This window comes from Pseudorca crassidens, unplaced genomic scaffold, assembly GCF_039906515.1.
Source record: "Pseudorca crassidens isolate mPseCra1 unplaced genomic scaffold, mPseCra1.hap1 Scaffold_83, whole genome shotgun sequence".
Lineage (NCBI taxonomy): Eukaryota > Metazoa > Chordata > Mammalia > Artiodactyla > Delphinidae > Pseudorca > Pseudorca crassidens.
In genome coordinates this window covers 539,709-565,954 of record NW_027136335.1, presented here as the reverse complement: position 1 = coordinate 565,954, position 26,246 = coordinate 539,709, and the positions used below count along the sequence as shown (strand labels likewise).

The following is a 26,246-nucleotide window of genomic DNA, read 5'->3' as shown; positions in this document are numbered from 1 at the left end:
TCACACAGAAAAAGAAACATCATAAGATATCAGTAATACACGGAATGTAAACTTGGCTACACAGGAACTGAATTACAGAACAGAACAGGGTCTCAAATTTAGAAAACCAACTTATGCTTGCTTAAGGGTAAAGGTGAGTTGGGGTGCTGCATAAAACCAGAGGTTGAAATGAGCACAGATAAAGTTCCTTAAGCCAAATATGGAATAGACAAGAGCTACTCCTTGCTCAATGAAATGGACTCAACACCGCATATTAAACGCCTAAGAATGTACCTGACTAGTAAGTATCTTAAAACCTATGGATTGCTATGTCTCCGAAAGAGAATCAAGCATGTGTACAGGGGCATAAACGCAGCAGTGATAGGATTGGAGAGGTTCGGTGAGCAAATGAAGACCCTTTGAAGTCATATTGCATGGTACCCATTCCACGGGTTTCAACTACCCAGGTTTAAGGTATTCTACCTTCAGCTAAAACATGCATGTGGAAACTAGAGTATGATCAACCATGTGATCGGGAAACGTGTTCAAATATGTCTCAGTTTTCGTACCCTGGTACTCGGGTGCAACATTCCAGACACTTTACTAACACCCTCCCGACTTGGAGAGTCAGTCCCTTTAACCTCCTGTTTGGCCCAGTTTGCAATTTCTGTGGAAAATGAACAGGAATAGCGAGAACCAATGAGAGACTAGCTGGAGGTGTCTGGACGGGCAAATTTAACTCTCATTTCCCACCAGGAAGAGGAATTAACCAAAGGCTCAGCTTGCCGTGCCGGAACCAGATTAGGGCCTGAAGCTATCCTGCGGTGTTGCGGCCAGCTCAAAAGAAAGCAAGTTGAAGAAAGTAACTCAGGGGCACTGTAATTCACAAACCTGCAGAGTTATAAATGACAGCTATCGTCCAAAAATATACTGAAGTAAGGCTGCCAAGAGGACTTGAAAGCGTGGCAGAATTGCAGGAAACCGATTTCAGGAGGTAGACTGGAATTGCACTGAAAGCATAGGAAAAGAGGCAGAACGTCCACAATGATGCACTTGGCCAAAAAGGGCGTATGCGTTTTTTCCTGAATATATTCAGGAAAAAACGCATACGCCCTTTTTGGCCAACCAAGCAAGCTTGCAAAGGAAATCTGCACTACAATGAAGTCTCACTTCCCCCCGGTCAAAAGGGCCATCTGAAAAAAGTGTAAAATCCAGAAAGGCAGGACAGGCCATGGAGAACTGGGAGCCTTGTTATGCTGATGGGTGGGATGTAAATTGCCAACAGCCACTCGGGAGAAGTGTATGGTGTTTCCTGAAACATCTAAAAAACAAAGCAACAGAGCCTAGGGCACTTCCACTTATGGTCCTATAGCTTAGGGAAATTAAAATCAAAAAGACACAGCCACCCCAAAGTTTGGGACGCCTCTGTTTACAAGAACCTCATTTACCGTACAAGTTCAATATCACAGAAAGTGAAAAATGGATAAAGAAGTTGTGGTACTTACGTACAATGCAGTATCACTCAACAATGAAATCTATGTCATCAGGCCCGTAGCAGCATAATGAGTGGATTCAGGTACGATGATTCTAACTGAAATAAGTCACACAGAAAAAGAAACATCATAAGATATCACTAATACACAGAATGTAAACTTGGCTACACAGGAACTGAATTCCAAAACAGAACAGGGTCTCAAATTTAGAAAACCAACTTATGCTTGCTTAAGGGGAAAGGTGAGTTGGGGTGCTGCATAAAACCAGAGATTGAAATGAGCACAGATAAAGTTCCTTAAGCCAAATATGGAATAGACAAGAGCTACTCCTTGCTCAACGAAATGGACTCAACACCCCATATTAAATGCCTAAGAATGTACCTGACTAGTAAGTATCTTAAAACCTATGGATTGCTATGTCTCCAAAAGAGAATCAAGCGTCTGTACAGGGTGATAAACGCAGCAGTGATAGGATTGGAGAAGTTCGGTGAGCAAATGAAGACCCTTTGAAGTCATATTGCATGGTACCCATTACACGGGTCTCAACTCTCCAGGTTTAAGGTATTCTTCCTTCAGCTAAAACATGCATGTGGAACCCAGAGTATGATCAACCGTGTGAACGGGAGACGTGTTCAAATATGTCTCAGTTTTCGTACCCTGGTACTCGGGTACAACATTCCAGACGCTTTACTAACACTCTCCCGACTTGGAGAGTCAGTCCCTTTAACCTCCTGTTTGGCCCAGTTTGCAATTTCTGCGGAAGATGAACAGGAATAGCGAGAACCAATGAGAGACTAGCTGGAGGTGTCTGGACGGGCAAATTTAACTCTCATTTCCCACGAGGAAGAGGAATTAACCAAAGGCTCAGCATGCCGTGACGGAACCAGATTAGGGCCTGAAGCCATCCTGCGGTGTTGCGGCCAGGTCACAAGAAAGCGAGTTGAAGAAAGGAGCTCAGGGGCACTGTAATTCACAAACCTGCAGAGTTATAAATGACAGCTATCGTCCAAAAATATACTGAAGTAAGGCTGCCAAGAGGACTTGAAAGCGGGGCAGAATTGCAGGAAACCGATTTCAGGAGGTAGACTGGAATTGCATTGAAAGCATAGGAAAAGAGGCAGAACGTCCACAATGATGCACTTGGCCAAAAAGGGCGTATGCGTTTTTTCCTGAATATATTCAGGAAAAAACGCATACGCCCTTTTTGGCCAACCAAGCAAGCTTGCAAAGGAAATCTGCACTACAATGAAGTCTCACTTCCCCCCGGTCAAAAGGGCCATCTGAAAAAAGTGTAAAATCCAGAAAGGCAGGACAGGCCATGGAGAACTGGGAGCCTTGTTATACTGATGGGCGGGATGTAAATTGCCAACAGACACTTGGGAGAAGTGTATGGTGTTTCCTGAAACATCTAAAAAACAAAGCAACAGAGCCTAGGGCACTTCCACTTATGGTCCTATAGCTTAGGGAAATTAAAATCAAAAAGACACAGCCACCCCAAAGTTTGGGACGGCTCTGTTTACAAGAACCTCGGTTACGGTACAAGTTCAATATCGCAAAGAGCGAAAAATGGATAAAGAAGTTGTGGTACTTACCTACAATGCAATATCACTCAGCAATGAAATCTCTGTCTTCAGACACGTAGAAGCATAATGAGTGGATTCAGGTATGATGATTTTATCTGAAATAAGTCACACAGAAAAAGAAACATCATAAGATATCACTAATACACGGAATGTAAACTTGGCTACACTGGAACTGAATTCCAAAACAGAACAGGGTCTCAAATTTAGAAAACCAACTTATGCTTGCTTAAGGGGAAAGGGGAGTTGGGGTGCTGCATAAAACCAGAGATTGAAATGAGCACAGATAAAGTTCCTTAATCAGATATGTAATAGACAAGAGCTACTCCTTGCTCAACGAAATGGACTCAACACCCCATATTAAACGCCTAAGAATGTACTTGACTAGCAAGTATCTTAAAATCTATGGATTGCTATATCTCTGAAAGGGAATCAAGCGTGTGTAGAGGGGCATAAACGCAGCAGTGATAGGATTGGAGAGGTTCGGTGAGCAAATGAAGACCCTTTGAAGTCACATTGCATGGTACCCATTCCACGGGTCTCAACTCTCCAGCTTTAAGGGATTCTTCCTTCAGCTAAAACATGCATGTGGAACCGAGAGTATGATCAACCATGTGATCGGGAGACGTGTTCAAATATGTCTCAGTTTTCGTCCCCTGGTACTCGGGTGCAACATTCCAGACGCTTTACTAACACTCTCCCGACTTGGAGAGTCAGTATCTTTATTCTCCTGTTTGGCCCAGTTTGCAATTTCTGTGGAAGATGAACAGGAATAGGGAGAACCAATGAGAGACAAGCTGGAGGTTTCTGGACGGGCAAATTTAACTCTCATTTCCCACCAAGGACAGGAATTAACCAAAGGCTCAGCGTGCCGTGCTGGAACCAGATTAGGGCCTGAAGCAATCCTGCGGTGTTGCGGCCAGCTCACAAGAAAGCGAGATGAAGAACGGAGCTCAGGGGCACAGGAATTCACAAACCTGCAGAGTTATAAATGACAGCTATCGTCCAAAAATATACTGAAGTAAGGCTGCCAAGAGGACTTGAAAGCGGGGCAGAATTGCAGGAAACCGATTTCAGGAGGTAGACTGGAATTGCATTTTAAGCATAGGAAAAGAGGCAGAACGTCCACAATGATGCACTTGGCCAAAAAGGGCGTATGCGTTTTTTCCTGAATAAGGAAAAAACGCATACGCACTTTTTGGCCAACCAAGCAAGCTTGCAAAGGAAATCTGCACTACAATGAAGTCTCACTTCCCCCCGGTCTAAAGGGCCATCTGAGAAAAGTGTAAAATCCAGAAAGGCAGGACAGGCCATGGAGAACTGGGAGCCTTGTTATGCTGATGGGCGGGATGTAAATTGCCAACAGACACTCGGGAGAAGTGTATGGTTTTTCCTGAAACATCTAAAACACAAAGCAACAGAGCCTAGGGCACTTCCACTTATGGTCCTATAGCTTAGGGAAATTAAAATGAAAAAGACACAGCCACCCCAAAGTTTGGGACGGCTCTGTTTACAAGAACCTCGTTTACGGTACAAGTTCAATATCGCAGAAAGTGAAAAATGGATAAAGAAGATGTGGTAATTACATACAATGCAATATCACTCAGCAATGAAATCTATGTCATCAGGCCCGTAGCAGCATAATGAGTGGATTCAGGTATGATGATTCTAACTGAAATATGTCACACAGAAAAAGAAACATCATAAGATATCACTAATACACGGAATGTGAACTTGGCTACACATGAACTGAATTACAAAACAGAACAGGGTCTCAAGTTTAGAAAACCAACTTATGCTTCCTTAAGGGGGAAAGTGAGTTGGGGTGCTGCATAAAACCAGAATTTGAAATTAGCACAGATACCATTCAATAAGCCAAATATGTAATAGACAAGACCTACCCCTTGCTCAACAAAATGGACTCAACAACGAGGTATCACCTCACACCTGATAGAATGGGCATCATGAGAAAATCTACAAACAAAAATGCTGGAAAGGGTGTGGAGAAAAGGAACCCTCTTCCACTATTGTTGGGAATATAAATTGATACAGTCACTACGGAGAACAATATGGAGTTTCTTAAGAAACTAACAATAGAATTACCATATGATACAGCAATCCCAGTACTGGACATATACCCAGACAAAACCATAAATCAAAACGAGACATTCACCGCAATGTTCATTGCATCACTATTTACAATATCGAGGTAATGGAAGCAACCTAAATGCCCACAGACAGACGAATGCATAAAGCTGTGGTACATATATAAAATGGAATATTACTAAGCCATGAAAAGGAATGAAATTGGGTCATTTGTAGAGACGTCGATGGATCTAGAGACTGTCATACAGAGTGAAGTAAGTCAGAAAGAGAAAAACAAATCTTGTATATTCATGCATATATGTGGAACCTAGAAAAACTGTACAGATTAACCATTTTGCAAGGCATAAATAGAGCAACAGATGTAGACAACAAATGTATGGACAACAAGGGGGGAAAGCTGTTGGGGGGGTGGTGGTGGGAGGAGTTGAGAGACTGGGATTGGCATGTATACATTTATATGTATAAAATAGATAACCAATAAGAACCTGCTGTATAAAAATATAAAATAAAATTCAAAATTAAAAAGAAATAAAATTTAAAAAATAAAACAGAAAAAACAATTATTCCCTTCACATACATGTATTTATATGAATAAATTATTTCCATGCTTATATCTGTAAATACAAAAAAGAGGAATAAAATCTACCTTGAACCAAAAACGAAAAAGAGAAAAAAAACACAGAACCCACCAGTTCCACAGAGGAAAACCGTATCAGGGCACTTGCTCCAGTTGTAAACAATTCTGAAGTTGGCCAGTGGTGGGGAATCGTCTCCCATTCAGCCAGCAGCCCCCACGCAACAAGCGTCCTCATTGCAAAGCTGGGGCACCGTGCCGAGGCATCTGTGAGTAAACGTGAGCTGAGCCCCAGGCCAGTTGCTGCTGAACTATTCCCACCCGTCCCAGGTAAAACACCTGAATATATACAAGGACTTGAAAGCCTAGAGGAAGGGCCATAGAGCCACACGAGTGACAGCATGCCGGCCGACTTGGTGCCTGCAGGCCAGCCAGGATGGTCCTGGCCCTGGGTGCTCTTCTGGAAGATTTCCATTTCCCTGACTGAGATACCCGTCCTGTCCCTGCCCCCACTGCTTTTTTCCTTCCTCACCTCTGCCCAGGGAGAAATTCCAGCAGCAGGTATGGGTGACACATCCTCTTCTTTAGCAGGTGGCAGCCTGGCAACTGCTGCAGAAAGTCCAGCAGAGCCCCACTCACACTGGGCCACCCACAAAGCCGTGGCCTCTCACTCCCTCCCACCAGCCCAGCCCCGAGACTGCTGACAGGGCAGAGAAAATGGCGTCAGGCACGGCTGCAGGGGCTCTTGCTGCCTGGAGTGGTATTTATATTGATCTCAACCCAGGCACACCTGGGGAGGGCTGGCCCGCACGGTAAGGCTGCCCAGGTCAGCCAATCATCACCCCTCAGGGGCTCACAGTTGCAGAAAATGGAACTTGCTGAACCGGCCAGGTCCAAGGAACAGGTGTGGGCTCCTGAGAGTCAGGATAGACAAGGGGCTGCAGCTTTGGCTTGTTTTCTAATCATTTTATCTGGCCCATGAGTGGGAGACAACTTCAAGAAAACCCTCTCCTTATGAGAGGAACCCAGGAGTCAGGGAGAGGAGGGGTGGGTGGTGGTTGGAGACAGAGGCCTGGTGCCCCGGGTGCAGTGGAAGTCTCTGGAAGACCAGGTGGAGGGAGGCCGCACAGAGTGATGCCCAGGGTCACAGACCTGTCGCAGCTGCTGTTTGTTAGTTCAAGTCCTGCTCTGAGGTGCTCTGTGCCAGCTCTGAGTGACAGGTGAGCTGGGGGTGCTCTGCAATGAGGGCTATGTGCACGGTTCCTGTGTGCCCAGCCCTGCCACGGTACCTGCAAGGGTAGCTCTGTATCCTGGGAAGGGCCTGACCACGAGAGCCCCGTGGGCTGGGGTGGGGGTGGGGTACCTGCCCAGGTGAGCTCCATATTCTGGGATTGGTCTGACCACGAGAGCCCCATGGGCTGCTGGGGACCTGGTAAAGGATGTCAGGACAGTCAGTGAAGCCACTGAGGATATACCTCCAGTTGCTCCTAATTCCTACACCCTGCTGGTCATTCTACCAACCACCAGGACATGGTATTCTGTATTAGTCTTCAATGATGCCTTCTTTTGTATTCCATTAGTCCCAGAGTCACAAGAAATTTTGGCTTGTGAGTGGCAGGACTCAACATACAACTAAAACAATACTTCCGGGCCGTCTTGCCCCAAGGGTGCAAAAATTCCCACACCATCTTTGGGGAAAGCTTAGCTAAAGACCTAAAAGTTCTACCTCTGGAAAAGGAAACCCTCCTTCAGTACGCAGACGACATTCTGATCGCCAGCCCTACTAAGGAGGCCTCTGAACTACCAAGCCAATAAAGGATAGAAGTTGTCCAAGAAAAAGCTCAAATATCACAGACTGTGGTGACCTGCCTGGGCTTCATTCTCACAGAAGGTCGGAGAAGCCCATCCCAGGAAAGGGAAGAAACCATTTGCAGCCTTACCCCTTTCTAAAACTAGAAGACAGCTTAGGGGTTCCTGGGGAGGCCAGGGTTTGCTGCTTCTGGATCCCTAACTACAGTCTACTAGCTGGGCCTCTATATGAAACACTGAAAGGAAAAGATGATGATCCTTTTGAATAGAATCCAGAAGTGGCCTTTCAAGAATGGAAAGAGCAGTCAATTCAGACCCTTGCCCTGGAACTCCCTAATTTAGCTAAACCCTTTGACCTTTACATTCCCGGTGAAAGGTGAATCGCCATTGGAGAATTAGTGCAAAAACTGGGACCACTTGAAATGGAACAATGCAAGAATGCCATCCAGGTAGGATAAACTATGGTCACCAAGGGGCTTGGCCCACTGCCGCATCTGGCCAAGATACTGGCGGTATCTAAAAACCTGGAAATCAGCAGCCCAAAAGGCCACCTCCCTCCTAAGGGAAAAGGACCCCACGTGGTGATCCTAACCACCAACCATGCCCTGAAGTTGCAGGGTTCGCTCCGTGGGCACACCGACCTCGAGTGAGGAGGCCCTCCAACTCCAACATCCAGAGAGATAACCGGGGGCAACAGGGCACCATGACGATTCGTGTGAACATCACTTGACCTGGAGTTTCTCTCATAAAACAACAAGAGTGTGTCCCAAAAGAGCAGACTACTGCTTGCAGGACTTACTGCACCCAGAGGGGAGCTAATAATCTTGGCGGGGGAACCGTATATCACACTGTCACCATAGAAAAGCCTACAGACACCGTGATGATGGTGGCCAATAAGACCGGCTGGACTCCTGTTTACTTCAAAAGGCTGTTGACTCAGTGGTCATCATGGTCCTTGATCACCACTGACCCTGGACTGTCTGGGAGTTGAGCGGGCAGGGCTCTGACACCTGGTGCTGTTTGTACGTTAATTCAGGGGCCTAATTGAAGAAAGCGCAGACTACTGGTCAGAGCATCTAGGCTGGCAGAAACGGTCAGCCTAAGGTGGCCGAACAAATGTGGGGCGGGGTGAAACCGGCCCCCACAGCGTCTCTGCACATCTCTTTCCTGGACCCTTAAAGGTCATTAGAATCTATAACACTTCCAATGCTGGTGCTCAGGTGGACGAGCAGGGAGGCAGGGGACCTGGGGACAATCAACGTCACCTGGAGGCTGCTGGGGAGAAGCTCTGACCCTCGCCCCCGGGTATTAGGGCTCCCAACTCAGCACTCAGCAGTTACAGAAGAAGTGTCTGCACCCTCAGCACTCCAAGAATGAGGAACGGGACAAAAGGCAGAGGAGGGGTTTGTCCCCAGCAAAGCCCATTAAAAATCCCTGGGAGATAAAAATAGAATCTGGGCAATAAAGTCAAGTCTAACCTTTTTTATCCTTTGTGCTTTGTCTAATTTCACGTGCTCCTAGGGTCCCGCATGCAGAGGTTCCACACCCGGCACTTCAGACCAGATTTCCTAGTGCAGAATGGCTGGGTCGACACCTCAGCTCCTGGGGCCCAGTGCAGACTCCGCGATATAGAGCCTGAGCTGCAGCCAACCTGGCCCTCGAGAGCTCCGCCCCCTCCCTCCCACTGACTCTGACAGGATCTCTACACAGCAGCCCAGCCCACAGCCCACGGGGTAGTGCATGCTCTCACCTCTCCATTCTCTGATCAAAATATAAAGTTTCCTTTGCTTGTGAACCAAACTCAGTCTCGATCTGTTGGCCCCAATGACACTGGGCAGGGGGACACTTGTTGGGGTCCACTCTGGAGGATCAGTAACAGAAATTGAGACTATTGTAACCTCAATGAACAGATGTGTGAGCCAAACTGTAGTTAACATAGAACAGTGTATAAGGCTCGGGTAAAATAAGATGTTTCTAACACTTCCATTTGATATTTCCATCACTTTATTATAAGCAAGTTCAGTGAAAAGGTTTGTCTTATTTGTCAGGTCAATATGAGAGAAACGAAGTGATTTCTTTCCAAGGATGTACATCTAATAATCTTGGTTAAAGCTTCAATCTTGTTTTAAATGCTTTTCCATTGAAAATGATACCTCTCTTTCAGCTCCCCCATTTCTGAGAAGTATAAAATCTTATAATTTATTATTACCAAAGGGGAAAGGTGGGAGGAGGGATAAATTAACAGTTTGGGATTAACACATACACACTGCTATGTATAAAATAGATCATCAACAAGGAACTACTGTATAGCACAGGGAACTACACTCAACATTTTGCAATAACCTATAAGGGGAAATAATCTGAAAAAGAATAGATATTTTTATTGACATCATCTATCAATGACAGTTAAAGTGTAACCTAAGGGAAGCTGGTGGTGAGTGCTTCTGACCCTGAAGACTTCAATCATCTAAAGTTTGGACTCTGCCTACTTCCCAAGGCCCTTAATGAACATATGTGTAGCCGTAGCTTAAAAAATTCCCCAGTTTGGGTTTCGGGGAGACACTGATTTTGAAAAAGCCCTGGTGTTCTCCTTACATGAATGGGACTCTTCCTACTGCTAAAACATGTCTGTCACACCCAGAGGATGGTATACCGTCTGATCGGGAAGAGTTTGGAAAAGGCATCTCATCTCCTCATCTCCTGGTGCTCGGGTTCACCCCTCCAGCGTCTTTACTAACAGTCTCCCCACTTGGAGATGTCAGCACTGTCAACATCCTGTTGCGTACAGTTTGGAATTTGTCCAGAGGATGAAGCGGAAGGATGAGGAACAATGAGAGACAAGTCCTAGGTGTTCAGACAGGCACATGTCACTCTAATTTCCAATCAGGAAGACGAATTGACCAAAGGCTAGGGTTGCCCATGGAAACAGTATAGGGCTTGAGGAAATCCCGCTGCTTTGTGGCCAGTTCCCATAAACACAAGTTGAACAATGGAACTCAGGGGCAGTAAAATTCACAAAACTGCAGAGTTGAAAATATCCATCACTGAAAAATGTCTTGAGGAAAGTCAGAGAAAAGGACTTGTAAGCAAGGGAGAATGGCAGGAAAGGGATTTGAGGAGGTAGAAAGGACTCGCCATTAAGCACAAGAAAAGGAGCTGAACATTGCCAACATTGCAGTTGGCCAAAAAGGGTGTATGCGTTTTTTTCTGTATATATTCAAGAAAAGGGCATACACTTTTTTAGCCAACCAAACAGGTGGGCACTGGAAGTCAATACTACAAAAGATATCACTTCGCATCAGTCAGAAGAGCCATCCTCATAAAGCGTAAACAACAGAAATGCAGGACAGGGCAAGGAGAAGAGGGAGCCCTGTGAGACTTATAGTGGAAATGTATATTGCCAACGGCCATTCTGGAGAAGTGTATTGTGTTTACTAAAGCATCTAAAAAATGAGCTACAGAGCATAGGGCACTTGCACTCATGGGCGTATATCTTGAGAAAAACAAAAATCGAGAGGACACAGGCACCCCAATGTTTACCCCCTCTCTGTTTAAAAGATCCTCAACTAGGATATAACTTAAATGTCTCTGGAGGGAAAAAATGGGTAGAGATGTGGTACTTAGGTAGAGTGGAATATTATTCAGCCTGGAAATCAATGAAATATGGCCAGTTGTAACAACTCCGGAGGAGTTACGTATGATCTTTCTAAGTGACAGAATTCAAAAAGAAAAAGACACATATCATAAGATATCACTTAAAGGTGGAATCCAAAATGGCTACACATGAAATAAATTACAAAACAAAAACATAGTCAAATATGTAGAAAACACGCATAAGGCTGCTAAACGGGAAAGGTGGGGAGGGGTGAGGCATCACCCAGGAGGTTGAAATTAGCAAAGATACCATTCCAAATACCAAACTGATAATCAACAAGGCCTACACGGTAGCTAAAAGAACTGCACTCAGCACACTCAAGTCACCGGAAAAAAATATATACGACTGGTAAGAATCTGAAAAAGAATTTACTGATGTCTCTCTGTACGTGAATCAAGTGGATGTACAGCAGCAAGAAACAGAGCTTTGAAAATCAGCTGTAACCAATATAGTAATAAATTGAAAAAAATAAACGACAGAGAGACAGAGAAAACCTCTTACAACTTTTCCTCAGGGCCGGTGATGCAACATGGATTGAACACATCTAGACCCACAGCAGGATGAGACATAAGGCTGGAAACTGTTTGCGCTAAGAGAAATGTGAGGTTGGGTGAGGAAATGCACACCCTTTAAAGTAATACTACCTGGTACCCATTCAATGGGTCCCAAATATGCAGGTTCAAGGGATCGTCCTACAGCTAAAACATGCATGGAAAACCCAGAGGACTGTACACCATGTGATCGGGAGATGTGTCTAAAATGCAGCTCATTTATCCTCTCCTGGTGCTCCTGTTCACCATTCCAGCCACGTTACTTAGAATCTCCCCACTTGGAGAATCAGCACATTTCAACTTCTGTTTCACACATTTTGCAAATTGTGAGGAGGATGAACGGGGAACCAATGAGAGAATAGTTGTAGGGGTTTGGACGGGCACATATCACTCTAATTTCCCATTAAGAATAAGAATTGAAAAAAGGCTCAGCCCGCCTCGCCCGAGCCAAAATAGGGCCTGAAGCAATCCTGCGGGTTTGAGGCCAGCTCACAAAAGAGCAACTTAAAAAATGGAGCTCAGGGTCACTGCAATTCACAAACCTGCAGAGTTATAAATGAAAACTAACGTCCAAAAATATGTTGAGGTAAGGCAAAGAAGAGGATCTGAATGCAAGACAGAATTGCAAGAAACAGATTTCAAGAGATAGATTGGACTCGTCTTTAAAGCACATGAAAAGCGGCAGAATTTCGACAATGATGCAGTTGGCCCAAAAGGGCGTATGCGTTTTTTCCTGATTATATCCAGGAAAAAACGCATACGCACTTTATGGGCAACGAAGCAAGCAAGCAATGCAAATGTGCACAACAAAGAAGTCTCATTTCCCACTGGTCAAAAGGGCCATCCTAAAAAATTGTAAAAACCAGAAATGCAGGACAGGCCATGGAGAACAGGGAGCCTTTATACGCTGATGGGCAGTGTGTGAACTGCCGAGAGCCACTCTGGAGAAGTGTATGGTGGTTCCTAAATCATCTAAAAAACAGAGCTACAGAGCATAGGACACTTCCAATCATGGGAGTATATCTAGGGAAATCTAAAAATTAACAAGACACAAGCACACCACAGTTTAGGGCTACTCTGTTTACAAGAACCTCAACTTCAGTATACCTTAAATATCCCAGGAAAGAGAACAATGGATAAAGAAGATGTGGTACTTATGTACAATGGAATATCTCTTCACCATGAAATCAATGTAATAAGGCTAGTAGAAGGATAAAGAGTGGATTTAGGTCCGATAATACTACTTGAAATAAGTCAAACAGAAAAAGAAACATATCATAAGATATCACTTATAGAGGGAGGGTAAATATGGCTGCACAAGAAATGAATTACAGAACAGAACAGTGTCTCACATTTAGAAAACACACTTATTTCAGCTTAAGGGGAAAGGAGAGGTGGGGTGATGCATAAAACCAGAGTTTGAAATTAGCACAGATACCGTTCAATAAACCAAATAGATATTAGACAAGATCTACACCTTGCTCAATGAACTGGCCTCAACACACCCTATACACCGCAGAGAAATATATCTGAGTAATAAGAATCTTAAAACCCATGTATTGATATATCTCCATAAGGGAATCAAGTGTGTGCAGAGTGGCACAAACACAGCAGTGAAAATGAGCTAAACCCCATTATAGAAATAAATTTTAAAAACAAAATGCAGAAACAATGAAAGAGAGAAAAATTCTTACAAAATTCGCTCAGGGGCTGTGATGCAACCTGGATTGACCACATATAAACCCACAGCTGGATAAGACATAAGGCTGGACACTTGGGGCTGAGAGGATTGATGAGCTTTGGTGAGCAACTGCCAAAAGTTTAATGCAATACTTCATGCTACTCATTCCAAGGGTCCCAACACTCCAGGTTGAAGGGAATCTTCCTACAGCTAAACCATGCTTGGGAAACCCAGCGACTGGTATACCATATGATCGGGAAAGGTTTCTAAAACGCACCTCATTTTTCCTCTCCTGGGGCTCCGGATCGACATTCCAGCCGCTTTACCAAAAATATCCCCACATGGAGAGTCAATGCCTTTAAGTTCTGGTATCGCACAGTCTGCAGTTAGTGCGGAGGATGAATGGGAATAGGGGGAACCAGTGAGAAACTAGCTGTAGCGGTTTCAAGGGGCACATGTCACTCTAAATTCACATCAGTAAGAAGAATAAACCAAAGGCACAGCAAGGTGCCCCAGAAGAAGAATAGGGCCTGAAGGAATCCTGTGGTTATGAGGCAAGATCACAAAAATAAGAGCTGAAAAATGGAGCTAAGGGCCACTGCAATTCAAAAACCTGCAGAGTTATAAAGGCCAACTATTTTCAAAAAATATATTGAGGTAAGGCTATGAAGAGGCATTGAAAGGAAGGCAGAATTGCAGGAAAACGATTTCAGGAGGTAGACTGGAATTGCATTTAAAGCATAGGAAAAGAGGCAGAACGTCCACAATGATTCACTTGGCCAAAAAGGGCGTATGCCTTTTTTCCTGAATTTATTCAGGAAAAAAGGCATACGCCCTTTTTGGCCAACCAAGCAAGCTTGCAAAGGAAATCTGCACTACAATGAAGTCTCACTTCCCCCTGGTCAAAAGGGCCATCTGAAAAAAGTGTAAAATCCAGAAAGTCAGGACAGGCCATGGAGAACTGGGAGCCTTGTTATGCTGATGGGCGGGATGTAAATTGCCAACAGACACTCCAGAGAAGTGTATGGTGTTTCCTGAAACATCTAAAAAACAAAGCAACAGGGCCTAGGGCACTTCCACTTATGGTCCTATAGATTAGGGAAATTAAAATCAAAAAGACACAGCCACCCCAAAGTTTGGGACGCCTCTGTTTACAAGAACCTCGTTTACAGTACAAGTTCAACATCGCTGAAAGTGAAAAATTGATAAAGAAGTTGTGGTATTTACTTACAAAGCAATATCACTCAGCAGTGAAATCTATGTCATCAGGCCCTTAGCAGCACAATGAGTGGATTCAGGTATGATGATTCTAACTGAAATAAGTCACACAGAAAAAGAAACATCATAAGATATCAGTAATACACGGAATGTAAACTTGGCTACACAGGAACTGAATTACAGAACAGAACAGGGTCTCAAATTTAGAAAACCAACTTATGCTTGCTTAAGGGTAAAGGTGAGTTGGGGTGCTGCATAAAACCAGAGATTGAAATGAGCACAGATAAAGTTCCTTAAGCCAAATATGGAATAGACAAGAGCTACTCCTTGCTCAACGAAATGGACTCAACACCCCATATTAAACGCCTAAGAATGTACCTGACTAGTAAGTATCTTAAAACCTATGGATTGCTATGTCTCTGAAAGAGAATCAAGCATGTGTACAGGGGCATAAACGCAGCAGTGATAGGATTGGAGAGGTTCGGTGAGCAAATGAAGACCCTTTGAAGTCATATTGCATGGTACCCATTCCACGGGTTTCAACTACCCAGGTTTAAGGTATTCTACCTTCAGCTAAAACATGCATGTGGAAACTAGAGTATGATGAACCATGTGATCGGGAAACGTGTTCAAATATGTCTCAGTTTTCGTACCCTGGTACTCGGGTGCAACATTCCAGACGCTTTACTAACACCCTCCCAACTTGGAGAGTCAGTCCCTTTAACCTCCTGTTTGGCCCAGTTTGCAATTTCTGTGGAAGATGAACAGGAATAGTGAGAACCAATGAGAGACTAGCTGGAGGTGTCTGGACGGGCAAATTTAACTCTCATTTCCCACCAGGAAGAGGAATTAACCAAAGGCTCAGCTTGCCGTGCCGGAACCAGATTAGGGCCTGAAGCCATCCTGCGGTGTTGCGGCCAGCTCAAAAGAAAGCGAGTTGAAGAAAGGAGCTCAGGGGCACTGTAATTCACAAACCTGCAGAGTTATAAATGACAGCTATCGTCCAAAAATATACTGAAGTAAGGCTGCCAAGAGGACTTGAAAGCGGTGCAGAATTGCAGGAAACCGATTTCAGGAGGTAGACTGGAATTGCATTGAAAGCATAGGAAAAGAGGCAGAACGTCCACAATGATGCACTTGGCCAAAAAGGGCGTATGCGTTTTTTCCTGAATATATTCAGGAAAAAATGCATACGCCCTTTTTGGCCAACCAAGCAAGCTTGCAAAGGAAATCTGCACTACAATGAAGTCTCACTTCCCCCCGGTCAAAAGGGCCATCTGAAAAAAGTGTAAAATCCAGAAAGGCAGGACAGGCCATGGAGAACTGGGAGCCTTGTTATGCTGATGGGCGGGATGTAAATTGCCAACAGACACTCGGGAGAAGTGTATGGTGTTTCCTGAAACATCTAAAAAACAAAGCAACAGAGCCTAGGGCACTTCCACTTATGGTCCTATAGCTTAGGGAAATTAAAATCAAAAAGACACAGCCACCCCAAAGTTTGGGACGCCTCTGTTTACAAGAACCTCGTTTACAGTACAAGTTCAACATCGCAGAAAGTGAAAAATGGATAAAGAAGTTGTGGTATTTACTTACAAAGCAATATCACTCAGCAATGAAATCTATGTCATCAGGCCCTTAGCAGCACGATGAGTGGATTCAGGTATGATGATTCTAACTGAAATAAGTCACACAGAAAAAGAAACATCATAAGATATCAGTAATACACGGAATGTAAACTTGGCTACACAGGAACTGAATTACAGAACAGAACAGGGTCTCAAATTTAGAAAACCAACTTATGCTTGCTTAAGGGGAAAGGTGAGTTGGGGTACTGCATAAAACCAGAGATTGAAATGAGCACAGATAAAGTTCCTTAAGCCAAATATGGAATAGACAAGAGCTACTCCTTGCTCAACGAAATGGACTCAACACCGCATATTAAACGCCTAAGAATGTACCTGACTAGTAAGTATCTTAAAACCTATGGATTGCTATGTCTCCGAAAGAGAATCAAGCATGTGTACAGGGGCATAAACGCAGCAGTGATAGGATTGGAGAGGTTCGGTGAGCAAATGAAGACCCTTTGAAGTCATATTGCATAGTACCCATTCCACGGGTTTCAACTACCCAGGTTTAAGGTATTCTTCCTTCAGCTAAAACATGCATGTGGAACCTAGAGTATGATCAACCATGTGATCGGGAAACGTGTTCAAATATGTCTCAGTTTTCGTACCCTGGTACTCGGGTGCAACATTCCAGACGCTTTACTAACACCCTCCCGACTTGGAGAGTCAGTCCCTTTAACCTCCTGTTTGGCCCAGTTTGCAATTTCTGTGGAAGATGAACAGGAATAGCGAGAACAAATGAGAGACTAGCTGGAGGTGTCTGGACGGGCAAATTTAACTCTCATTTCCCACCAGGAAGAGGAATTAACCAAAGGCTCAGCGTGCCGTGCCGGAACCAGATTAGGGCCTGAAGCCATCCTGCGGTGTGGCGGCCAGGTCACAAGAAAGCGAGTTGAAGAAAGGAGCTCAGGGGCACTGTAATTCACAAACCTGCAGAGTTATAAATGACAGCTATCGTCCAAAAATATACTGAAGTAAGGCTGCCAAGAGGACTTGAAAGCGGGGCAGAATTGCAGGAAACCGATTTCAGGAGGTAGATTGGAATTGCATTGAAAGCATAGGAAAAGAGGCAGAACGTCCACAATGATGCACTTGGCCAAAAAGGGCGTATGTGTTTTTTCCTGAATATATTCAGGAAAAAACGCATACGCCCTTTTTGGCCAACCAAGCAAGCTTGCAAAGGAAATCTGCACTACAATGAAGTCTCACTTCCCCCCGGTCAAAAGGGCCATCTGAAAAAAGTGTAAAATCCAGAAAGGCAGGACAGGCCATGGAGAACTGGGAGCCTTTTTATGCTGATGGGAGGGATGTAAATTGCCAACAGACACTCGGGAGAAGTCTATGGTGTTTCCTGAAACATCTAAAAAACAAAGCAACAGAGCCTAGGGCACTTCCACTTATGGTCCTATAGCTTAGGGAAATTAAAATCAAAAAGACACAGCCACCCCAAAGTTTGGGACGCCTCTGTTTACAAGAACCTCGTTTACCGTACAAGTTCAACATCGCAGAAAGTGAAAAATGGATAAAGAAGTTGTGGTATTTACTTACAAAGCAATATCACTCAGCAATGAAATCTATGTCATCAGGCCCTTAGCAGCACAATGAGTGGATTCAGGTATGATGATTCTAACTGAAATAAGTCACACAGAAAAAGAAACATCATAAGATATCAGTAATACACGGAATGTAAACTTGGCTACACAGGAACTGAATTACAGAACAGAACAGGGTCTCAAATTTAGAAAACCAACTTATGCTTGCTTAAGGGGAAAGGTGAGTTGGGGTGCTGCATAAAACCAGAGGTTGAAATGAGCACAGATAAAGTTCCTTAAGCCAAATATGGAATAGACAAGAGCTACTCCTTGCTCAATGAAATGGACTCAACACCGCATATTAAACGCCTAAGAATGTACCTGACTAGTAAGTATCTTAAAACCTATGGATTGCTATGTCTCCGAAAGAGAATCAAGCATGTGTACAGGGGCATAAACGCAGCAGTGATAGGATTGGAGAGGTTCGGTGAGCAAATGAAGACCCTTTGAAGTCATATTGCATGGTACCCATTCCACGGGTTTCAACTACCCAGGTTTAAGGTATTCTACCTTCAGCTAAAACATGCATGTGGAAACTAGAGTATGATCAACCATGTGATCGGGAAACGTGTTCAAATATGTCTCAGTTTTTGTACCCTGGTACTCGGGTGCAACATTCCAGACACTTTACTAACACCCTCCCGACTTGGAGAGTCAGTCCCTTTAACCTCCTGTTTGGCCCAGTTTGCAATTTCTGTGGAAGATGAACAGGAATAGCGAGAACCAATGAGAGACTAGCTGGAGGTGTCTGGACGGGCAAATTTAACTCTCATTTCCCACCAGGAAGAGGAATTAACCAAAGGCTCAGCTTGCCGTGCCGGAACCAGATTAGGGCCTGAAGCCATCCTGCGGTGTTGCGGCCAGCTCAAAAGAAAGCAAGTTGAAGAAAGGAACTCAGGGGCACTGTAATTCACAAACCTGCAGAGTTATAAATGACAGCTATCGTCCAAAAATATACTGAAGTAAGGCTGCCAAGAGGACTTGAAAGCGTGGCAGAATTGCAGGAAACCGATTTCAGGAGGTAGACTGGAATTGCACTGAAAGCATAGGAAAAGAGGCAGAACGTCCACAATGATGCACTTGGCCAAAAAGGGCGTATGCGTTTTTTCCTGAATATATTCAGGAAAAAACGCATACGCCCTTTTTGGCCAACCAAGCAAGCTTGCAAAGGAAATCTGCACTACAATGAAGTCTCACTTCCCCCCGGTCAAAAGGGCCATCTGAAAAAAGTGTAAAATCCAGAAAGGCAGGACAGGCCATGGAGAACTGGGAGCCTTGTTATGCTGATGGGTGGGATGTAAATTGCCAACAGCCACTCGGGAGAAGTGTATGGTGTTTCCTGAAACATCTAAAAAACAAAGCAACAGAGCCTAGGGCACTTCCACTTATGGTCCTATAGCTTAGGGAAATTAAAATCAAAAAGACACAGCCACCCCAAAGTTTGGGACGCCTCTGTTTACAAGAACCTCATTTACCGTACAAGTTCAATATCACAGAAAGTGAAAAATGGATAAAGAAGTTGTGGTACTTACGTACAATGCAGTATCACTCAACAATGAAATCTATGTCATCAGGCACTTAGCAGCATAATGAGTGGATTCAGGTACGATGATTCTAACTGAAATAAGTCACACAGAAAAAGAAACATCATAAGATATCACTAATACACAGAATGTAAACTTGGCTACACAGGAACTGAATTCCAAAACAGAACAGTGTCTCAAATTTAGAAAACCAACTTATGCTTGCTTAAGGGTAAAGGTGAGTTGGGGTGCTGCATAAAACCAGAGATTGAAATGAGCACAGATAAAGTTCCTTAAGCCAAATATGGAATAGACAAGAGCTACTCCTTGCTCAACGAAATGGACTCAACACCCCATATTAAATGCCTAAGAATGTACCTGACTAGTAAGTATCTTAAAACCTATGGATTGCTATGTCTCCAAAAGAGAATCAAGCGTCTGTACAGGGTGATAAACGCAGCAGTGATAGGATTGGAGAAGTTCGGTGAGCAAATGAAGACCCTTTGAAGTCATATTGCATGGTACCCATTACACGGGTCTCAACTCTCCAGGTTTAAGGTATTCTTCCTTCAGCTAAAACATGCATGTGGAACCCAGAGTATGATCAACCGTGTGAACGGGAGACGTGTTCAAATATGTCTCAGTTTTCGTACCCTGGTACTCGGGTGCAACATTCCAGATGCTTTACTAACACCCTCCCGACTTGGAGAGTCAGTCCCTTTAACCTCCTGTTTGGCCCAGTTTGCAATTTCTGTGGAAGATGAACAGGAATAGCGAGAACCAATGAGAGACTAGCTGGAGGTGTCTGGACGGGCAAATTTAACTCTCATTTCCCACCAGGAAGAGGAATTAACCAAAGGCTCAGCGTGCCGTGCCGGAACCAGATTAGGGCCTGAAGCCATCCTGCGGTGTTGCGGCCAGCTCAAAAGAAAGCGAGTTGAAGAAAGGAGCTCAGGGGCACTGTAATTCACAAACCTGCAGAGTTATAAATGACAGCTATCGTCCAAAAATATACTGAAGTAAGGCTGCCAAGAGGACTTGAAAGCGGTGCAGAATTGCAGGAAACCAATTTCAGGAGGTAGACTGGAATACATTGAAAGCATAGGAAAAGAGGCAGAACGTCCACAATGATGCACTTGGCCAAAAAGGGCGTATGCGTTTTTTCCTGAATATATTCAGGAAAAAACGCATACGCCCTTTTTGGCCAACCAAGCAAGCTTGCAAAGGAAATCTGCACTACAATGAAGTCTCACTTCCCCCCGGTCAAAAGGGCCATCTGAAAAAAGTGTAAAATCCAGAAAGGCAGGACAGGCCATGGAGAAATGGGAGCCTTGTTATGCTGATGGGCGGGATGTAAATTGCCAACAGACACTGGGGAGAAGTGTATGGTGTTTCCTGAAACATCTAAAAAACAAAGCAACAGAGCCTAGGGCACTTCCACTTATGGTCCTATAGCTTAGGGAAATTAAAATCAAAAAGACACAGCCACCCCAAAGTTTGGGACGCCTCTGTTTACAAGAACCTCGTTTACAGTACAAGTTCAACATCGCAGAAAGTGAAAAATGGATAAAGAAGTTGTGGTATTTACTTACAAAGCAATATCACTCAGCAATGAAATCTATGTCATCAGGCCCTTAGCAGCACAATGAGTGGATTCAGGTATGATGATTCTAAGTGATATAAGTCACACAGAAAAAGAAACATCATAAGATATCAGTAATACACGGAATGTAAACTTGGCTACACAGGAACTGAATTACAGAACAGAACAGGGTCTCAAATTTAGAAAACCAACTTATGCTTGCTTAAGGGTAAAGGTGAGTTGGGGTGCTGCATAAAACCAGAGATTGAAATGAGCACAGATAAAGTTCCTTAAGCCAAATATGGAATAGACAAGAGCTACTCCTTGCTCAACGAAATGGACTCAACACCGCATATTAAACGCCTAAGAATGTACCTGACTAGTAAGTATCTTAAAACCTATGGATTGCTATGTCTCTGAAAGAGAATCAAGCATGTGTACAGGGGCATAAACGCAGCAGTGATAGGATTGGAGAGGTTCGGTGAGCAAATGAAGACCCTTTGAAGTCATATTGCATGGTACCCATTCCACGGGTTTCAACTACCCAGGTTTAAGGTATTCTACCTTCAGCTAAAACATGCATGTGGAAACTAGAGTATGATGAACCATGTGATCGGGAAACGTGTTCAAATATGTCTCAGTTTTCGTACCCTGGTACTCGGGTGCAACATTCCAGACGCTTTACTAACACCCTCCCGACTTGGAGAGTCAGTCCCTTTAACCTCCTGTTTGGCCCAGTTTGCAATTTCTGTGGAAGATGAACAGGAATAGCGAGAACCAATGAGAGACTAGCTGGAGGTGTCTGGACGGCCAAATTTAACTCTCATTTCCCACCAGGAAGAGGAATTAACCAAAGGCTCAGCTTGCCGTGCCGGAACGAGATTAGGGCCTGAAACCATCCTGCGGTGTTGCGGCCAGCTCAAAAGAAAGCGAGTTGAAGAAAGGAGCTCAGGGGCACTGTAATTCACAAACCTGCAGAGTTATAAATGACAGCTATCGTCCAAAAATATACTGAAGTAAGGCTGCCAAGAGGACTTGAAAGCGGGGCAGAATTGCAGGAAACCGATTTCAGGAGGTAGACTGGAATTGCATTGAAAGCATAGGAAAAGACGCAGAACGTCCACAATGATGCACTTGGCCAAAAAGGGCGTATGCGTTTTTTCCTGAATATATTCAGGAAAAAACGCATAGACCCTTTTTGGCCAACCAAGCAAACTTGCAAAGGAAATCTGCACTGCAATGAAGTCTCACTTCCCCCCGGTCAAAAGGGCCATCTGAAAGAAGTGTAAAATCCAGAAAGGCAGGACAGGCCATGGAGAACTGGGAGCCTTGTTATGCTGATGGGCGGGATGTAAATTGCCAACAGACACTCGGGAGAAGTGTATGGTGTTTCCTGAAACATCTAAAAAACAAAGCAACAGGGCCTAGGGCACTTCCACTTATGGTCCTATAGCTTAGGGAAATTAAAATCAAAAAGACACAGCCACCCCAAAGTTTGGGACGCCTCTGTTTACAAGAACCTCGTTTACCGTACAAGTTCAATATCGCAGAAAGTGAAAAATGGATAAAGAACTTGTGGTACTTACGGACAATGCAGTATCACTCAGCAATGAAATCTATGTCATTAGGCCCGTAACAGCATAATGAGTGGATTCAGGTACGATGATTCTAACTGAAATAAGTCACACAGAAAAAGAAACATCATAAGATATCAGTAATACACGGAATGTAAACTTGGCTACACAGGAACTGAATTACAGAACAGAACAGGGTCTCAAATTTAGAAAACCAACTTATGCTTGCTTAAGGGGAAAGGTGAGTTGGGGTGCTGCATAAAACCAGAGATTGAAATGAGCACAGATAAAGTTCCTTAAGCCAAATATGGAATAGACAAGAGCTACTCCTTGCTCAACGAAATGGACTCAACACCGCATATTAAACGCCTAAGAATGTACCTGACTAGTAAGTATCTTAAAACCTATGGATTGCTATGTCTCCGAAAGAGAATCAAGCATGTGTACAGGGGCATAAACGCAGCAGTGATAGGATTGGAGAGGTTCGGTGAGCAAATGAAGACCCTGTGAAGTCATATTGCATGGTACCCATTCCACGGGTCTCAACTCTTCAGGTTTAAGGTATTCTTCCTTCAGCTAAAACATTTATGTGGAACCCAGAGTATGATCAAACGTGTGATCGGGAGACGTGTTCAAATATGTCTCAGTTTTCCTCCCCTGGTACTCGGGTGCAACATTCCAGACGCTTTACTAACACTCTCCCCACTTGGAGAGTCAGCGCCTTTAACCTCCTGTTTTGCCCAGTTTGCAATTTCTGCGGAAGATGAACAGGAATAGGGAGAACCAATGAGAGACTAGCTGGAGGTGTCTGGACGGGCAAATTTAACTCTCATTTCCCACCAGGAAGAGGAATTAACCAAAGGCTCAGCGTGCCATTCCGGAACCAGATTAGGGCCTGAAGCCACCCTGCGGTGTTGCGGCCAGCTCAAAAGAAATCGAGTTGAAGAAAGGAGCTCAGGGGCACTGTAATTCACAAACCTGCAGAGTTATAAATGACAGCTATCGTCCAAAAATATACTGAAGTAAGGCTGCCAAGAGGACTTGAAAGCGGGGCAGAATTGCAGGAAACCGATTTCAGGAGGTAGACTGGAATTGCATTGAAAGCATAGGAAAAGAGGCAGAACGTCCACAATGATGCACTTGGCCAAAAAGGGCGTATGCGTTTTTTCCTGAATATATTCAGGAAAAAACGCATACGCCCTTTTTGGCCAACCAAGCAAGCTTGCAAAGGAAATCTGCACTACAATGAAGTCTCACTTCCCCCCGGTCAAAAGGGCCATCTGAAAAAAGTGTAAAATCCAGAAAGGCAGGACAGGCCATGGAGAACTGGGAGCCTTTTTATGCTGATGGGAGGGATGTAAATTGCCAACAGACACTCGGGAGAAGTGTATGGTGTTTCCTGAAACATCTAAAAAACAAAGCAACAGAGCCTAGGGCACTTCCACTTATGGTCCTATAGCTTAGGGAAATTAAAATCAAAAAGACACAGCCACCCCAAAGTTTGGGACGCCTCTGTTTACAAGAACCTCGTTTACCGTACAAGCTCAATATCACAGAAAGTGAAAAATGGATAAAGAACTTGTGGTACTTACGTACAATGCAGTATCACTCAGCAATGAAATCTATGTCATCAGGCCCGTAGAAGTATAATGAGTGGATTCAGGGACGATGATTCTAACTGAAATAAGTCACACAGAAAAAGAAACATCATAAGATATCACTAATACACGGAATGTAAACTTGGCTACACAGGAACTGAATTCCAAAACAGAACAGGGTCTCAAATTTAGAAAACCAACTTATGCTTGCTTAAGGGGAAAGGTGAGTTGGGATGCTGCATAAAACCAGAGATTGAAATGAGCACAGATAAAGTTCCTTAAGCCAAATATGGAATAGACAAGAGCTACTCCTTGTTCAACGAAATGGACTCAACACCCCATATAAAACGCCTAAGAATGTACCTGACTAGTAAGTATCTTAAAACCTATGGATTGCTAGGTCTCCAAAAGAGAATCAAGCGTGTGTACAGGGGCATAAACGCAGCAGTGATAGGATTGGAGAGGTTCGGTGAGCAAATGAAGACCCTTTGAAGTCATATTGCATGGTACCCATTCCACGGGTCTCAACTCTCCAGGTTTAAGGTATTCTTCCTTCAGCTAAAACATGCATGTGGAACCCAGAGTATGATCAACCGTGTGAACGGGAGACGTGTTCAAATATGTCTCAGTTTTGGTCCCCTGGTACTCGGGTGCAACATTCCTGACGCTTTACTAACACTCTCCCCACTTGGAGAGTCAGCGCCTTTAACCTCCTGTTTGGCCCAGTTTGCAATTTCTGCGGAAGATGAACAGGAATAGGGAGAACCAATGAGAGACTAGCTGGAGGTGTCTGGACGGGCAAATTTAACTCTCATTTCCCACCAGGAAGAGGAAATAACCAAAGGCTCAGCGTGCCGTGCCGGAACCAGATTAGGGCCTGAAGCCATCCTGCGGTGTTGCGGCCAGCTCAAAAGAAAGCGAGTTGAAGAAAGGAGCTCAGGGGCACTGTAATTCACAAACCTGCAGAGTTATAAATGACAGCTATCGTCCAAAAATATACTGAAGTAAGGCTGCCAAGAGGACTTGAAAGCGGGGCAGAATTGCAGGAAACCGATTTCAGGAGGTAGACTGGAATTGCATTGAAAGCATAGGAAAAGACGCAGAACGTCCACAATGATGCACTTGGCCAAAAAGCGCGTATGCGTTTTTTCCTGAATATATTCAGGAAAAAACGCATACGCCCTTTTTGGCCAACCAAGCAAGCTTGCAAAGGAAATCTGCACTACAATGAAGTCTCACTTCCCCCCGGTCAAAAGGGCCATCTGAAAAATGTGTAAAATCCAGAAAGGCAGGACAGGCCATGGAGAACTGGGAGCCTTGTTATGCTGATGGGAGGGATGTAAATTGCCAACAGACACTCGGGAGAAGTGTATGGTGTTTCCTGAAACATCTAAAAAACAAAGCAACAGAGCCTAGGGCACTTCCACTTATGGTCCTATAGCTTAGGGAAATTAAAATCAAAAAGACACAGCAACCCCAAAGTTTGGGACGCCTCTGTTTACAAGAACCTCGTTTACCGTACAAGTTCAATATCACAGAAAGTGAAAAATGGATAAAGAACTTGTGGTACTTACGTACAATGCAGTATCACTCAGCAATGAAATCTATGTCATCAGGCCCGTAGCAGCATAATGAGTGGATTCAGGTACGATGATTCTAACTGAAATAAGTCACACAGAAAAAGAAACACCATAAGATATCACTAATACACGGAATGTAAACTTGGCTACACAGGAACTGAATTCCAAAACAGAACAGGGTCTCAAATTTAGAAAACCAACTTATGCTTGCTTAAGCGGAAAGGTGAGTTGGGGTGCTGCATAAAACCAGAGATTGAAATGAGCACAGATAAAGTTCCTTAAGCCAAATATGGAATAGATAAGAGCTACTCCTTGCTCAACGAAATGGACTCAACACCCCATATTAAATGCCTAAGAATGTACCTGACTAGTAAGTATCTTAAAACCTATGGATTGCTATGTCTCCAAAAGAGAATCAAGCGTCTGTACAGGGGGATAAACGCAGCAGTGATAGGATTGGAGAAGTTCGGTGAGCAAATGAAGACCCTTTGAAGTCATATTGCATGGTACCCATTACACGGGTCTC

At 44.1% G+C, this 26,246-nt stretch overlaps 1 long non-coding RNA gene across 1 annotated transcript in view; it reads right to left on the bottom strand.

The window, feature by feature from the left end:
• The window catches only part of LOC137218347 (uncharacterized), a 107,696-nt gene that overhangs the window by 54,066 nt on the left and 27,384 nt on the right, over positions 1-26,246 (bottom strand). The window contains exon 2 of the long non-coding RNA XR_010940665.1: positions 4,639-4,724. This is a non-coding gene — a long non-coding RNA (uncharacterized lncRNA). The remainder of the gene's footprint in view (positions 1-4,638; positions 4,725-26,246) is intronic.